Raw genomic sequence first — 16,057 nt, 5'->3', positions numbered from 1 at the left:
GGGAAGTTGCGGGTGCTGTCAGCCCTGATGACGTGTTGAAGGACACAGGAAGGGAGATGGAATGGTTGTCTCCGTTCCTCAGTACTCGCTACTGGATGCTTTGAGAGGCACAACACAAGGGGCCCACATGCTGACTAAGACCCATTCTAACTTACCTCGGATCGAACCGTGGACCTTAAACAGCTGAAAAACCCTGAACAGAGGAAAGAAAGGAAGCTCTAGGGCGTGAAGAAATCTAGAGATCGACCCATGTTGTGTTTGTCTTTGTGTCTGGATTTTTGACACTGTCTTATTCTGGGGCTCAGGCTAGACTGAACTCACTATAGAGTCTGTGCTGCCTTCAAACTTAGAATAAGCCTCCTACTTTAGCTTCCAAAGTCTAAGTCACCACAGCCATCTCGAAACCTTGGTTTTCATGCCAGATGACTTAGCCCCCCGTCTGTGTAGCAGGTATAAAGTTGCTCTCCGTCCTCTTTTGTGGCTTACCACGCTTGTCCATGCTGGTTCCTCCACTTGGACTGCTCTTTGCCTCCCTCAAAGTACACCCGTCTCCCACAGTATGATCACAAGGCTAAAGGCGGTAGTCGGTGAGCAGTGCCTAGACAAGTCAGAGCTTCTTTCTGTGTCCGGAAGTTTTGGAACACAGCTCAGATCCCTGAACATAACACAACCCGAGTTTTGTTGACTTAAGAGGTTTTGATCCTATCCTGTTATCTAGGCTTTGTTTGTTATCTCCAGGTCTGCTACTGTATCTGTTAAAGATGGGAAGCCAAAGCCAACCCTACCTGTGGAACCATGAGCTTATCCAGTTCCCGGCACTTGATAAAATACTGGGTAATCTTCAAAAATAAAATAAAGTATGGTACACGTTTTAAAGACTTTCCACTTTCGAGTGGGGACAGTCAACAGCCCTCACTGGACCATGTAAGAAGCCCTGAACTACACCCGGGATTTCAGGCCACTGCCAAGAGACAGTGGGCCTTGCCTTCCTTATACAGGTATGGGATCACGAAGGTTGAACTAGACAATTACTGACATCCTTCCTGTAATTCCATTTGGCCATGCGGATATTCTCATAGACAGCCATATTGATATGACTTAGGTTGCTTCCACCCAGGCAGGTGCTTATGAAAGACTGTCCTGGAAAACAAACCACTGTAAGAAACTCAGTGTTGCCAAAAGAGCTTATCCTTGCTGTAGTTTTCCCAGTAGCTGTTTTACATGGAGGAAGGGCCTTGGAAGGCCAGTGGCCACCAGCTATTGCGGAAGCTGTGGGATTCTTTCTTTGCAGCCCAGGTAGCGTCTTGAGAGCAAGCACCCCAAGGAAGCACAGCTCCAAAGCTGACTCAGAAGGTACTCACCCTGTTTAAACTCCTACATTGTTTCCCTTGAAACATTATCTACAAAGCTTTAACCACAGCCCAGCCCTGCTTATCTTAGATGTCCGTTCCAAATCTTGTTTTTCCTGGTACAGAGGTGGAAAAATAAAGAAACCACTCACCGCTGCTGCTGCTGTGTGTCTTCCTGAGCAAGGGGAAAAAAATGACAGAGACAAGGGATGAAATAGGAGATGACATGATCAGCTTCCCATCCGCATAGCAAATACCCGGATAATTACAGAGACAGTGTTTGTTCCTGCTCATGAATCTGAAGGTTTCGGTCTGGGATCAGTAGGCTCTGCTCACTCTGGATTTGGGGATCTTAAGAGGTAGGGCATAGTGGGAGGTATTTTATGAGATGTGATCTCTTTTCTCTCATTCACTTCCCTGCCACCAAGTAAAGAGTGTTTCCCTGCAGGCCATTCTGCTTCATCCTAAGTCTATCAGCTCCCAATAGTGCCAAGCCAAGGATCGAACTGTTACCATAGGATCCACTGGGGAATGCTTAAAATTCAAATTATAACACATAAATAGATAGAAGACAATGGGGCGGGGGAACATCAACAAAGCGGTAGGTTGGATGGGAATTGAGACATGATCTCTCCACATCCCATGTTAGACTAGTTACAGTAGCCAATGGATCAGTCATGTGGTTTGCATAGCCTCCTATGCGCTCCTCAAACGTGTCCAAGAGGTTTTAAGCATGAACTCATAATGAGTGCACCCCAATTTTAAATTCAGAGCTTTTCTTTTAAGCAAGATGAAGATGTTGAAGTCAGCATGGCCTTAGAAGAGCTGAAAGACCAAACAATGAACTAGAGAGCCTGGGATATCATCTCCCCACAGAAAAGCTGAGGGAACGAATGCTGACGTGGCCTTGCCCTTTCATGACAGAATTAAAACCTTCCAAATGTTACAGGACCAGCCTTTGTGTCCCATCCCACCCCTCACCCCTATTCATATCTTAGAGTTCACATCCTGAGCCCCTAGTGTGATCGTGTTAGAAGTGGGGTCCTTTGGGCATGTTTGTGTGAGATCACGAAAACGCAACTGGTGTTCCTCTACTAGAAGAGTCCAAGCTCTCTTAGGCAGGTCATGTGAGCCCACAGTGAGAGAGCACTTATCTATATGTCTAGAGAAGAGGCCTGAAATGAAGCCTCCATTGTGGACCCCTTGAATTTGGATTTCCCAGACTCCAGAGGCAGAAGTAATAGCTTCCATTGTTTTAGCCATTTCATGAAGGCAGACTGAGAAAATCATGACGCCAGCAGAGATCACAGTCCGTCAGTGAAGATCTGTATGAGGCTCTTAGGTGGGTGCTAGAGCCTCTTAAGTGGATGCTAGAGCCTCTTGGGTGGATGCTAGCATCCCTTAGGTGGGTGCTAGAGACTCTTAGGTGGATGCTTTAGTGTAGAGAACATTGTGAGCTCCAGATTTAATCAGCCCCTGTTGTGCTCCTGGGGAAACATGAACTAACAACTATTTGCCCCAGAGAAGGCACTGACAATAGACCAAAGAAATGATCCCATCCTAGCTGGATAAACCAGTGAGTTTATTGAGGTCACTTAAAGCAGCATGGACAACTGTGTCACTGGGGTGAGTGCGTACAAGAGCTACATCCTTGGGGCTCTCTGACCAACTTGCCAGTAGCTGCACCAGGGCTTCCCCTCTCACCGCACCTGCATTGCTCACGTGGGAAGGGATCTGTGAGTCTCATACAGCAGCTTCCTGAACCCTGTATATTTGATTTACTTTCTGAGCCTTCTAGGTTTCATTTGCTTCATGAATCTTAAGACCTTCCCTCCTTTCTTCAAGGAAGAAGGCTTCAGTTCATTAGGAGGAAGTAGCTACTTGAGAGCACCACAAAGAAGTTAACTAAATCCCAAGACTTGTTATTAAATTGGATTTTCAAGATAAGCAGATCTCCACCGTTCTTCAAATGTTCTACATGGGCAGTCCCTCACAGATGACATCATGGTGAAGGAGAAAGGAAAAGTAAACCTTAAAATCAAATGTGACTACAAATTTATTTGGGAGATATTAGGTTACACAGGAATAAGAAACTCCACCTCTGCCCTGAGACAACAGAGCCAAAACTGTACTGGCTTCTGCTTTTGTAAATTTGTTTGCCCCTCCCTCTTTTCTGGAAAAGGGCATGGCTGACAGGTCTGTTTGATGAAGACAAAATTGTCTTAACCAGAAAGCGCAAATATCAGCCTCTGTAGAACTTGCTCAGCTTCAGAAAAAGCCTCTTTGGGGTGACCTTAAGAAGACCAGGGGTCACATAGACAGGGTTATGACAGTGCCTATTCCTATATAAACCATGAAACATTTCTGACTGGGGCTGGAACTCTTGAAGCAAGGGCTAGAGGCTGCAGCTCTGTGATGGTCAAAGAGATTTTCTCTCATCTCCGAAAGCTCAGAAGTTTTGTTGGAGAAGGGTCTAAGTCTCTCTGACTTTTGCAGCCATTTGATCCCACCCACCCCTGGTGGCACTAATCCACACATTGGCATAGATTTTCACCTGCTATTTCACCTCTGTTCTCCCCAGGGATCTGTTTTAAGCATGCCCCATTTGTTTTCAACCTGCACACATGCCTAGCATCGTATTTTATACAGTAGGGAATCCATAAACATTTGATTTGTTGGCCAATAAAGATCACCAAGCTTTGTGGACACGCAAGAGCGTTGACTTGCTGGTGATCACTTGTGTCGTGGGCAGAGTTCTAGGGGAAAATCTCTACACCCAACCTCACAAAACAGACATGATCCACTTCTTCATATTCATCCCTTCTCTCCATGGGCCAGAGCTAGGCTGAAGGCTTCTGTGGGTGGGAAGGTTCCAGAAGCAGAATATACTGTGGGTGTAACCTTATACTGCATCAGAGCTTGAGGCTCTAGGAGACTCATCCAGTTTTGCCCTTCATTGAGGAATAATAGAACTGAAAATCTTCAGTGTGGGACTCAAGGGAGACACTGAGACTAACTGTTCTTTCTACAAGAGATTTATGAGGGGAAATGTCAATGCCTAGGCAGGCAGACAACCATATGGGAAGCTGGGCACTGAGGAGAGACTAGACCTATGAGACAGAGTTGGGGGAGGTGTTCCTTCTATTGTTTTAACAGCAGGGAGGGGGATGGGAAGGAATTTGAAAAGTTTCTCTCTCTCTCTCTCTCTCTCTCTCTCTCTCTCTCTCTCTCAAGTCCTCTGTTGCTAGGGTAACCAACAAGTACTCAGTTAAAGAATGTCAGGTGACCAATCTTTCCTAACTGGCCATGACATGACATGGGGTTCACAGGTAAGGGAAAGATGGGAACCTAGAGAAACATGTTACTTTTTTCTTTCTAGGATCCAAATGACTGTAGTTTGGGGAATTGTCACAGTTCAACCAAAAATGGAGGAGCTTTACAAAATGCCATAGACGCTGGCTAGCAAGAACCAGGCAGTTTTTATGAAAAAAACAAACAAAAGGGCAATGTTAAGCCAAACCTCTCCCCTGACACAAATAATCCCAATCAAGCCAAATTAAAAGACACCCATGTTTAATAGATTACCTTACTCTCAGGTGGCCCCAGGGAAAGCACAGTGAGGGGAAGAGAGGGAAAAGGAGACCACGCAAAACTTGGAGACCACGTAAAACTTGGAGACCACGTGTTCATTCTCTCGGGGGCAGCTTAAATAGCCTGTGGGAGTGGTCCCGACCTTCCTTAGGGAGGGATTATCGTTTGGCAGACTTTCTTGACCCTTGCTGGGGAGGGGTCACCATTTGGTGGGTTTTCTCGGAGGCGGAGTTTGGATTAAGGCAACTCCCAGGGGAGGGGGCTTATGCTAGGAGCTGGGGTGAAGCCACCCCAGCCAAACAGGTAGCATAGTGTCTTTTGCCAGAGTGGGAGCATGGGGTAAGAATTTGACAGAAATCATTTGTCCAAAGCTCTAAGAACATTTCCACCTTGTTACTAAGAGTGCTAGCACTGCACATCCTACCCCAACCTGCAAGGTCTGCCCAGTTTCATAAAAACTAAACTAACAAAAGAAAATCATAGCGCTTATCTCTTCGGCAATGCAAGTACTGCTTCATGACGCCAGGACTTTATGTGTAGCACTGTGCTAGGTCTTCCTGTAAAACGTACCTGTTACTATAGGAATAAAGTTTTTAAAGTTTGGTCTTAGCAGCTGTTGGCCCTTTCTCCCTTGCTAGAATCGGTGCTTTGATAAAAACAGCAGCATTTGCGCTGCTCGCGCGGCTGTACAGGAGGGATTCTGGCCTGGGAATCATGGCTACCACAGGGTGGAGATCAGCCTCAGGGAGGGGCTAACCTCTCACAGTCTGGGTTCCGTCGCCGTCGCCGTGGTGCAGGAATCCTGCCCACGTCCTTAAGGACATCTCTAAGACTGCTAGTGTGGCAGGGAAATGGAGACTAGTGGAGAAAGCTCCATTAAGGTGAACATATGAAAGAAGCCAGCAGGAAAAAAAAAACAAAAACAAAAAAACTTGGTCCAGCAGCAGCTGGGATCTGTGTTGATGTCTGTGACCCATGTCACCATGTCACCTCAGGGGCCCATAAGAACCATGCATGATGAAATCAGCTAAGCAGACCCCACCATTCACTGGTCAGGGAAAGCTGACCCTGCCTTCCACTGGACCCCGCAGCAAGATTGCTTGAAGAGGTACATGTCAGAGGGGAAAATGTGAATAAAGGGAACCCACGCTAGCTCTTAATATGGTAAAATAATGGGTTCTTTATTAAAAGAGAACTCACAGATCACAACGAGGAACAGGGACAAGATGCAACATCCAGGTGTGGCAAGCAGAGAGCAAGAGGGGCCGTCCTGTGGGATTTTTGGTACCTAAAGCCACACCCAACCTGGTCCAGCGTCTCAAAGGCCATTGGCTGAAGGAGGTTCCCCACCAATTGCTGACCCGACCCTCACAGAAGAGTTGCCCCCCCCCCCCCCGCACTGGGGAGAGATGGTCCCAACCCTTATCACAGGCAAGTGTGAACTGACCCTGAGGGCATGGGCATAGGGGAGCGGACTCTGCCCCCTCAAATGAGGTGGGAAGCTCCAGTGTCCACACTGACCCAGTGTTAGGAAAAATCCTAAGACAGCCGCTCTGCAGGCACAAAGAAATCCAATCAGGTCAAATCAAACCAAATCAAAATACCCATGTTTTAATAAATACAGCACTCTCAAGTGGCCAAGAGCATGGCAGGGGAGACGGAAAACCCCGGGACCACATGTTCCTCCTCTGGGCACCCACTTAAATACCCTGTGGGAGGGGTCAGGACCTGGCATGCTGGGATTTGGAGTCCAGACCAATCCAACTCCCAGGCCAGGGCACCAGGATGGATGATGCCAGGGGCTGGGGTGACGCTCCCAACTTAACATCACAACCAGCTCAGCTACCAACCAGGCCCACAGCCTGGCCTTGCTTGGGCTGGCCCACCCTAACATCTACCCCATCTAGGCCCTACATCTTGCAGAGAATAGAAAGTTGACTGTCACACAGAGAGAAGCTTGAGGAAAGAGTTCTCAAAAACCTCCCCACAATGACACACTTCCTCCAACAAGGCCACACCAACTCCAACAAAGCCACACCCTCTAATAGTGCCACTCCTTTTGGGGGCCATTTTCTTTCAAACCACCACAATGGTGTACCAGAAACCAGAAGCCTTGAACCAGACCAGTGATTCATTGCAATGAATGAATATTTGTTATAACACAACAAGGCTCCCAATGCCACCAGGATGAAGAGGCAGGAAAGGAGAAATGAAACGAGGTTTTTCTGCAGGTGGCCTGGGATCCAAACCTGTGCCTAAAATACTAAGACATCACCAACACCATTCCTAGTACGATGCCTGAGGGATGATATTACCCCCCACCCCGCAAAAAAAAATCTACCTTTCTACCCTAGGCACACACTCTACCCAAGAACATCACCTTCAATGCAACTCACAGGATCTCACCTCTGCATTTCTTCATTTTGCTTAGGTGGGTTTTGTTGAACCGGAGTTTGCAAAGTGATACTCTAGCCAAGACAGATGAGTAAATCAAAGTCACCATTCAGAAATGCTGATCTCCAAAACCACAAGAAACAGAGGCCTACCAAAGCATTCTTCCCCATGGCTTGCACACTAAGAAAGGTAATTGGATAGGTGAATGTTTTCAGGGCTTTCAAGGTCTCTGAAAAACATCAAAGTGGAGGGAAGACCATAACTTAAAATATCATAAAAAGGACAGATACCCATTCAAGTCAAGTCCCTAAATCATCCCCAAAACAGAAAATCTACCACCTTTCTCCACCCACACTGCAGAATGGCATAGCCCAGCAGAATCAGTCACAACCCAGTATCATACATCTGCTTTCATTTGCATGATGAGAAATAGCAAGCACAGTGACTTGCCCGTCTGAACCGAACATCAGCCAATCAGGACAGCCCTTGCTTACATGGCAGAAATTGCACTACCAAAAATTGTTCCCGCTGTGCCTCATCCTTGTGGCTTATCACCATAGGCAAGTGGTTCTCCTGTTACTTCACAGAGTAAAGAATAATGTTGGTGTCACACAATGGAACATGAACAAAGAGAAAGTACTTCTGTAGGGCAGTTATTTTTGCAAAAAGGGTGCCCAAGACCCAAGCCCGGCAAGCCAGGATGCGAGGCCAAGACTTTCTTTTATCCCAGATGTCGGGGGTAACTGTCTCATCCCACAGGTGGGAGCACTTATCTGACACAGTTGACTAATCAGTGCAAAGGGGAAGGGGAAGGTTCTGGAAATGAGTGCTTGCCAGGCTAAATGCATTTGATATAAAAACAAAACCATCTCTCACACTTCCATGGCCCTGCTCTGTGTGTGTGTGCTAACTAAACTGTTTTCTTTTTCTTTTCTTTCTTTCTTTTTTTTTTTTTTTTGATTTTTTGAGACAGGGTTTCTCTGTAGCTTTTGGTTCTTGTCCTGGAACTAGCTCTTGTAGACCAGGCTGGCCTCGAACTCACAGAGATCCACCTGCCTCTGCCTCCCAAGTGCTGGGATTAAAGGCGTGCGCCACCACCGCCCGGTTAACTAAACTGTTTTCTTTCTACTCTGGCCTAAAGAGTGAATTCTTTCACCACCCAGATAACATCCCTGAGGACCATTTATTTCTTAACTGAACCAACAAAAACAACTCCTGTGCCTGCCCCGGCTGATGGCACATTCCTGCAATCGGGGGATTTCCAGGGTGCCTCATGAATACTGAGGAAGGAGCCCGGTAAACATCTTCTGCTCTTTCTGCTACTTAAGAGGCAAAGGTCAGGCCTTGGTGTTCAGTGCATTCCCGAGGAAATGATCCTCTCATCCTCTCTTCCACCTCCCAGGGAGGAACAGCCTGCTTCCTGCTTCATACTGGCCAGGTGCTACACTAGGAAAGATGCCTGTTCACTTAGAAACCCCAGAGGAGCAAGCCAGTCCTCAGTGAGTAACCTGGAAGACCTTGTGTGGGGCCATTTTTTCTAAGACTATCCAGACCTTTGCTGTGCCCCCATCACCACCTGCCGCTCTCTGACCAGATCAGGTCTTTCCTGGCCCCTCCCCACCTCTCCAGGCAGATATTTTTATTAGACTCCGTGTTTTATCTTTAACTTTGCTGCTCCTTGGGTAACCGATTTCTATAAGAATTAATTACTTTAGAAGCCGTTCATCTTCCCCTGTAGAATTCGAGCTGTGTCCTGTTAGGAAATGCCCTTCACGTGGCTGTCATCCATGCCAGGATGCCTGGCCCATAGGTAACATTCCACACAGACTATTAGAAAGGAATTCCCCCTGGCTAAGGGAGTTAGCTCAGTCTATAAGAGTTCAATCCTCGGAATTCATGATTTAAAAAGAAACAAACAAGAAGAAGGAGAAGGAGGAGAACGAGGAGAAGAAGAAGAAGAAGAAGAAGAAGAAGAAGAAGAAGAAGAAGAAGAAGAAGAAGAAGAAGGGGAAGGGAGGGAGGGAGGGAGGGAGGGAGGGAGGGAGGGAGGGAGGAAGGGAAAAAGGAAAAAAAGCAAGTGTGTTGGTACGCATTTGTCACTCACGCGTGCTACAGAGGAAGAGGTCCAAGGCTCCCTGGAGCATCACAGCCTGACCTACTCAGCCCAGGGTCCCAGTAAAGAACCCTGTAATCAAAAAACAGGGTGAGGGCTGGAAAGATGGCTCAGCAGTTACATCCACTAGCTGCTCTTGCCAAGGACACAGATTCTGCTCCCAGCACACCCAGCAGCTCACAGCCGTCTACAGCTCCAGTTGCAGGGAATCTGACCTCTACTGACCTGCCCTAAACAGCAGAAGGCAAGCACAGTCCTGATGCCCCTGCCCTCTATGTCCGTGGAGGACACTGAGGAGTGGCTCTAGGTAGCCAATGGAGGAAGTTCTCTGTCATTTTTTAAATCAATAACTCAAGTAAAATTTTATCCTTCTCAAAGGACTCTGATGCAGTTTGACAGCAGAGAGGTTTTGTCAGTTTAAAAGGACAACCTTACCAAACAAATTTCAGGATAACTTCTTAACATGTTCTAAATAAAAGGTGTTTTAAGATATACACCTGCAAGTTATTAAGGTGTGTACCTGCAAGTTATAAAAGTGTGAGGACAAACGCAAGTTATCAATTTTTTTCTCTCATGCTGCCTTTCATAGCCTTAACATTAACAATAAAATGCCGATTAGCTATTAATCCAACTCTGGCAGAGTACTACCATGACTCTCTTTGGTGGTTCTCTATAGATACTCTTCATTGTGCAAAAACATCTGTCACAGCCATTCTGACATAAATATGCAGCTGCTACTTATATAATGTATGTGTCTAAAACTTACGTTTTCACAAACTCAAAAAATTCTGTGAGTTCCAGGGAGCCAAATTGAAGGAGTCACCATAAACAGATCAGATCAGATACACCCCTCTCAATTCCCTGGTCCTGAAATTTTTTTTTCTTCCTAAACTTAACTTTGTCCTCTGCACTGTCAACACCTTGCCAGGTCCAAGAGACACTGAACAGTTCCATACTACAAATCCTGAACAGGAGTAAAGTGACCACCTACCCCAGGATGTGACCAACACCCAGCTTTCTCAAGTCCACCCCCAAAGAAGACTTTGATACCCACAAATAAGCAGGAAGCAGTCTTAAAAATCTGCCATCCCTGCCGGGCGATGGTGGCGCACGTCTTTAATCCCAGCACTCGGGAGGCAGAGACAGGCGGATCTCTGTGAGTTCGAGACCAGCCTGGTATACAGAGCTAGTTCCAGGACAGGCTCCAAAGCCACAGAGAAACCCTGTCTTGAAAAACCAAAAAAAAAAAAAAAAAAAAAAAAAATCTGCCATCCCAATACCCTCAGCCTGTCATGCCTAACTCCTTGCCTTTTTATGAAAAAGATAGGAATGTTGCAGTCTGCTGGCCTGGCCTGACACCCAGGTACCCTGCTTTTTTAAGAGACAAGCCCCATCCACTCTCAATCTTCTGCTGCTGAGGCAAGTGGATCTCCCACCTCCTCACCAGCCCACTCTCTCTCTCTCTCCATCCTTCTTCTTGAGAGGCAGCTTCTGCCTCTATCCTCTCTCCCTTCCCCTTCTCCCTTCCCCCACTTTCTCTTCTTTTCTTCCCCCTCCACAACCCACGAATAAACTCTGTACCCAAGCTCTGTCTGCATAATGTATCTGCCTGTCTCCCAGCTTCAGGCCACCTGCCAGGGGATCTGCCACCGCCAGTGGTGGGACTGGCCTCAGGTCACGCTGTATCATGGATGATAACAATCAGGGCTACACAGAAAAAACCCTGTCTCAAAACACCAAAATAAATAAATAAATAAATCTTTTTTTAATTAAAAAATTAAAACAAGGTGGAGATCTGGGAAACAGCTGGGTAGGTAAAGTGCTTCCTTATTCAAGCATGGGGACTCGCATTCAAATCCTCTGAATTCACTTAAAAACCCAGAGTCACAGATGTGCCTACGACCCTAATATTATACAGGGTGGAGACCGAGAGATCACAAGGGCATGACAGTCACCAGCCTAGCTCCAGGTTCTGTGAGAGATCCTGACTCAAGGGAATAAGGCCAAGAGTGATAGAGCCAGAGACTGGCTGTTCTCCTCCGGCCTCTGTGTGCAGGCTGGCGTGTGCTCCTGTTCGTGTGTCCATATTCCACACGTTCCTACACACAGAGAGAGGGAGAGAGCGTGCACATGGCTTCCAAGGAACAATACTTGAGGCTGACATTTGACTAACACACACGTGTGTGTACACACGCACACATGTGCACACTCACAGATGTACACACAAATACACAAGAATAATTTTCAATGTTTCACACAACACTGGGTATGAGATTGTAGATTGCACAATAATCCGTTAAATAGTTTATAAATAACCGGAGAAAGTAGCTTCCAAATAAAAATTTTAAGGACATGCAAGTGTCAATTTTCCTGATTTTATTGATACATATTGCATATGCATGTTGAAATATCACACTGTGCCCCTAAAAGTATGTATACTAATTAATGAACAAATTATCTTAATGAAAAAACTTGCGGTGTTTGATATGGAAAGATTAACTACATTAGTTGAGTATTACATACTGTATATATGTGCCGCCATATGGAACTGTGTAAATGTGTACAACTAAAATTATAATTTCATATACACAGAATAACCAATCTTCATTAAATCCTATGTTGGACTCAATTCCCAGTCACAATTCTCTCCCTTCAGGCCTGGAAAGTGCACTGAGCTGAGACCCTGCAGAGGGGGACAGTGTCCTACAAACCCATCAGTCCTGTGGCCCTTGGCAGGTCTCACCAGCTTCGTGTGTGATTCTAAGCAATGTTGGAGCCCCTTTTGCAGTGGCTGGGACAATACCCCTGGCTCTGCTTGTTCCCATGGTCAGAACAACAGCAAAGCTCCTCATGCCCCCACCCCTGGATTTGAAGAAGGTCCTTTGAGAGCTCTGAGACACAGAGGGACCTGAGGTGCTCAGTAACCTCACAGCAGAATGTGTGAAACATTTGCACATGGGGACAACCCTTTCTGACTCCACCCACAGAAGGGAGGCGTTCTTTATTCTCTTTCCGGCTCACTGTGGCTTTAATGCTTCAGGATTCTTGACCTTAGTGAGAAGAGCCAAAGAAGACTGCCCAAAGGGGCCGGTGTCTCTGCATGTGGGTTCTACCCAGTGAATCTGGGGTTGCTGAGCAGCCCAGGAGATCCAAGGCAGGAGCTAAGTCCCCTCCCCTCCCCCCAGGGCTCTTCTCACACACAGTCAGACCACCAGAGTAAATGGGTTAAAGATATTTACATAGATCCACCCTGACTAGAGCAACCAAGAGAGGGTCTGGGGTCTATCACCTCTACGTGGGCTCTCCTTATCCACATAGTTGGAAAGTGTGCACTAGGTAGCCTAGACTCCATGTACGTTCCCTGGAAAGCAAATACAGGGGTCAAGGTTTGTGAACCCAGCATGTGCTCCCTAGTGAAGCCCTTGAGTCACTCAAGCAGCAGGCTTTCCTCTGCCGGTGACTCATCCTAGCTGAGCGCCTCTTGCTCTTTTCCTCTTCACCCTCCATCTGTCTGTATAAGGCTCACTGCGTCCTGCCCTGCATCTCCCTCCACAAACCTACGGACGTAATTTTCTTCTCAGTTTTAAATCTCATCCCCACAGTGTTCAAACTTCTGCAGTGTTGCTCAGTTCAGCCAAGAAATAAAAATCAGACTCCCTGGGTGACTTCAGGACCTGTCTGTCCACCTTGACTCCCCCTTTGCCGCAATGCCAACTTGAACTGAAACACAAAACAAAACCAAACAAAAAAGTTGCCATGTGCTTGTGTCAGCTGGAACCGACTCACCTCTGTGCTGTCTCCCAAAGCAGCCTGAAGAGTTTCCTTAAACTTTCAAGGACATCAACTCAGTAATACTGGATCCATCACTTCAACAACACAGGAAAGAATTTCAAAGGAAAGATAGTATGAATCAGAGTTGGGGCTTATGAAAGAGAGAGAGAGAGAGAGAGAGAGAGAGAGAGAGAGAGAGAGTGATTTTATGGGAATCCCAGGACTTAAACTAGAGTTACCAAGCTTGCAAGTCAAGTGTCTACCCACTGAGCCATCGCAACGACTTTGTGTTAGAAGTCTTTTTTTTTTTTAAGATTTTTATTTACTTGTTTACAGTGTTCTGTCTGCATGTATGTCTGCAGGCCAGAAGGGGGCACCAGATCTCATTACAGATGGTTGTGAGCCACCATGTGGTTGCTGGGAATTGAACTCAGGACCTCTGGAAGAACAATCAGTGCTCTTAACCTCTGAGCCATCTCTCCAGCCCTGTGTTAGAAGTCTTAAGGATCGTGTGAGCAAGAAGCTTCCGCCAGTCTCTTGGGTGAGGCGCTCCTTTTCTTTCTCATGTCTGTGATACCCATGTTTTCCGAACCAGACTCATTGCTTGTCTGCAAAGATGTTCCTGTGGAGACCCAAAAATGTGAGCCTATTTCCAAGTTGATCAAAGGTCAGAGTTGGAACTTACCTCTATTCCTTCAAGGTTATCGTGTTTCTACCTCAAACAAAAGCCCCACCTAGATTTAGATAAGAGAGTTCTGCCTTCTCAAGGTTAAGTCAACAGGTGTGGCTAATAGCCAGCCCTTGTATTTCAGGAATAGAGAAATAGATATGTTCCTACTTCAAATAAAAGTCTAAGGATCCAACTAAGGTTCCCGTTCCTTTAAGGAGATAACATTGGATTCCACCCAGGGCAGAATGTTTTGGTCTAGGTGTGAGAGTGACTTGTTTTGTTCTAGCAACAGAATGTTTAACTATGGAAGTAGCCCCTGACCTTCAACTGTTCTGTTCATTTCTTTGTATCATGTTAATGTAATTTTTGTCTTACTCCTACCTTTTTGGGTCAGGGGTATTTTAAACAATTGAAAATTAAATGCAGGTGATTTCAGTATTCATTGGAATCTTCCTGATACTATTCTATGTTTTTCTGTCTTACTATTTTCGTGTCTTCCTATTCTTTATTAATATTTCTAAATCCCAATGCTCCTACCCTGGTAAGAGGTATTTTTGTCGAGGCTGATCCCCAGCATGTTCCTTTCTCTGTAATGTGCCCCTAGTTAAGAGGTTGAAATACTTGATTGACTGCTCTGATTTCACCTTGATCCTCCATCTCCACTAGGAGATGCCCATCATTCTCGTGTTCCCTACCCTACCACTCAAAAGCAAGAATACTTTATCGTGAGTTAGTTGCACAGGGTGGAGTCTGATAATGAAGGTAACTAAACAGTGTGCCAGCATAGAGGAAGTGGGGACAGAGTAACTTCAGGTGACTGAGTCAAACCTGCCCAAGGTCTATTTCAGATGCAGAGCTTCTAGCAGCCTGGATTTCAACCCTGTTTGAATTGATGTTTTCTTTTATTTTTAATTATGTGTGTGTGTGTTTCCTGCAGAGGTCAGGAAAAAGTGTTGGATCCCCTGGAGCTAATGTCACAGGCAGTTGTGAGTCACCTGACATAGATGCTGAGAATGGTGAACTCCAGTCCTCTGGAAGAGCAGCAGCTACTTTTAACCACAGAGTCAGCTCTCCAGAACTAAACTGGGTTTTCTGATACAACAGCAAACCTTATCAACACAGCAGAGATTAAGATTATTCTCTTTGAGCCAGGTGGTGGTGGTGCATGCCTCAATCCCAGCATTTGGGAGGCAGAGACAGGTGGATCTCTGTGAGTTTGAGGCCAACCTGGTCTGCAAAATGAGTTCCAGGACAACCCAAGACTGTTACACAGAGAAAACCTATCTCAACAAAACAACAAAAAAAATTCTCTTTGAAAGATACAGCTTCCCTTAGGACAAATGATTAAGTAGTATACATTTGTATGGACTTAAGGAGCTCAGAAAATAGCACACAAAGAAGTTAGGAAGCTTGACTTCTATGTGAAAATTTCCCTTCAGCCTCCTGGGATTCTTATTTCTTATGTGTGGTGGTTTGAATGAGAATGGCCCCCATAGGCTCATAGATTTGAATGTTTGGTCCCCAGTTGGTAGAACTGTTTCAGAAGGATTAGGAGGTGTGGCTTTATTGGAGCCTATTTCTCTCCTCCCCTCCCCCACCAATGCCTCAGTGCCATGTTTGTCTGCCTACTGCCTTGGTCCCTGCCATGGTAGTCATGGATTCTAATCCTCTGAATCTGTAAGCCTGAAATTAAACAATTTCATTTACAAGTTCCTTTGCCATGTGCTGGATCCTGTGTGTGGCTTGAGTCTCAGAATCACGAGGAGGGGCAGCAGCAGCAGCAAGGGAATGAAAAAAAGGACAGATGGACAGATTCACAGACAGTAAAGCTGGGATCGGGTGGATTCCTCTAATGCTATGCTGCAGTCTGGAACCTCATCATGTTTATTATGTACAGCACAGGAGAAGGGGGTAGTTGATATTGGTAGGAAGCCTCTGTCAGCAAGCAGAGTCAGATTGTAAAATCCAGCAGAAGAAAGCCTCGGCAATTAGTATTTGCACACACTAGCCAATGTTCATAAATATCCATGCTCGGGTCCCCAAGGAGAGCTTTGTCACCTGCCCCATTTAGTCTGGCCCATATGGGTAATGACTTTGCCAAGTTGTCCCATGGATCACTTGGCCTCGAGTCCTCGACAGGCCATATCCCTGTCAAAACACACATTCACT

This window comes from Microtus oregoni, unplaced genomic scaffold (genome assembly GCF_018167655.1).
Source record: "Microtus oregoni isolate MIOR12 unplaced genomic scaffold, Mior012 000103F_ref0000194, whole genome shotgun sequence".
NCBI classification, from domain to species: domain Eukaryota; kingdom Metazoa; phylum Chordata; class Mammalia; order Rodentia; family Cricetidae; genus Microtus; species Microtus oregoni.
The sequence above is the reverse complement of the archived record's forward strand: the minus strand, read 5'-3'. Positions refer to the sequence as shown.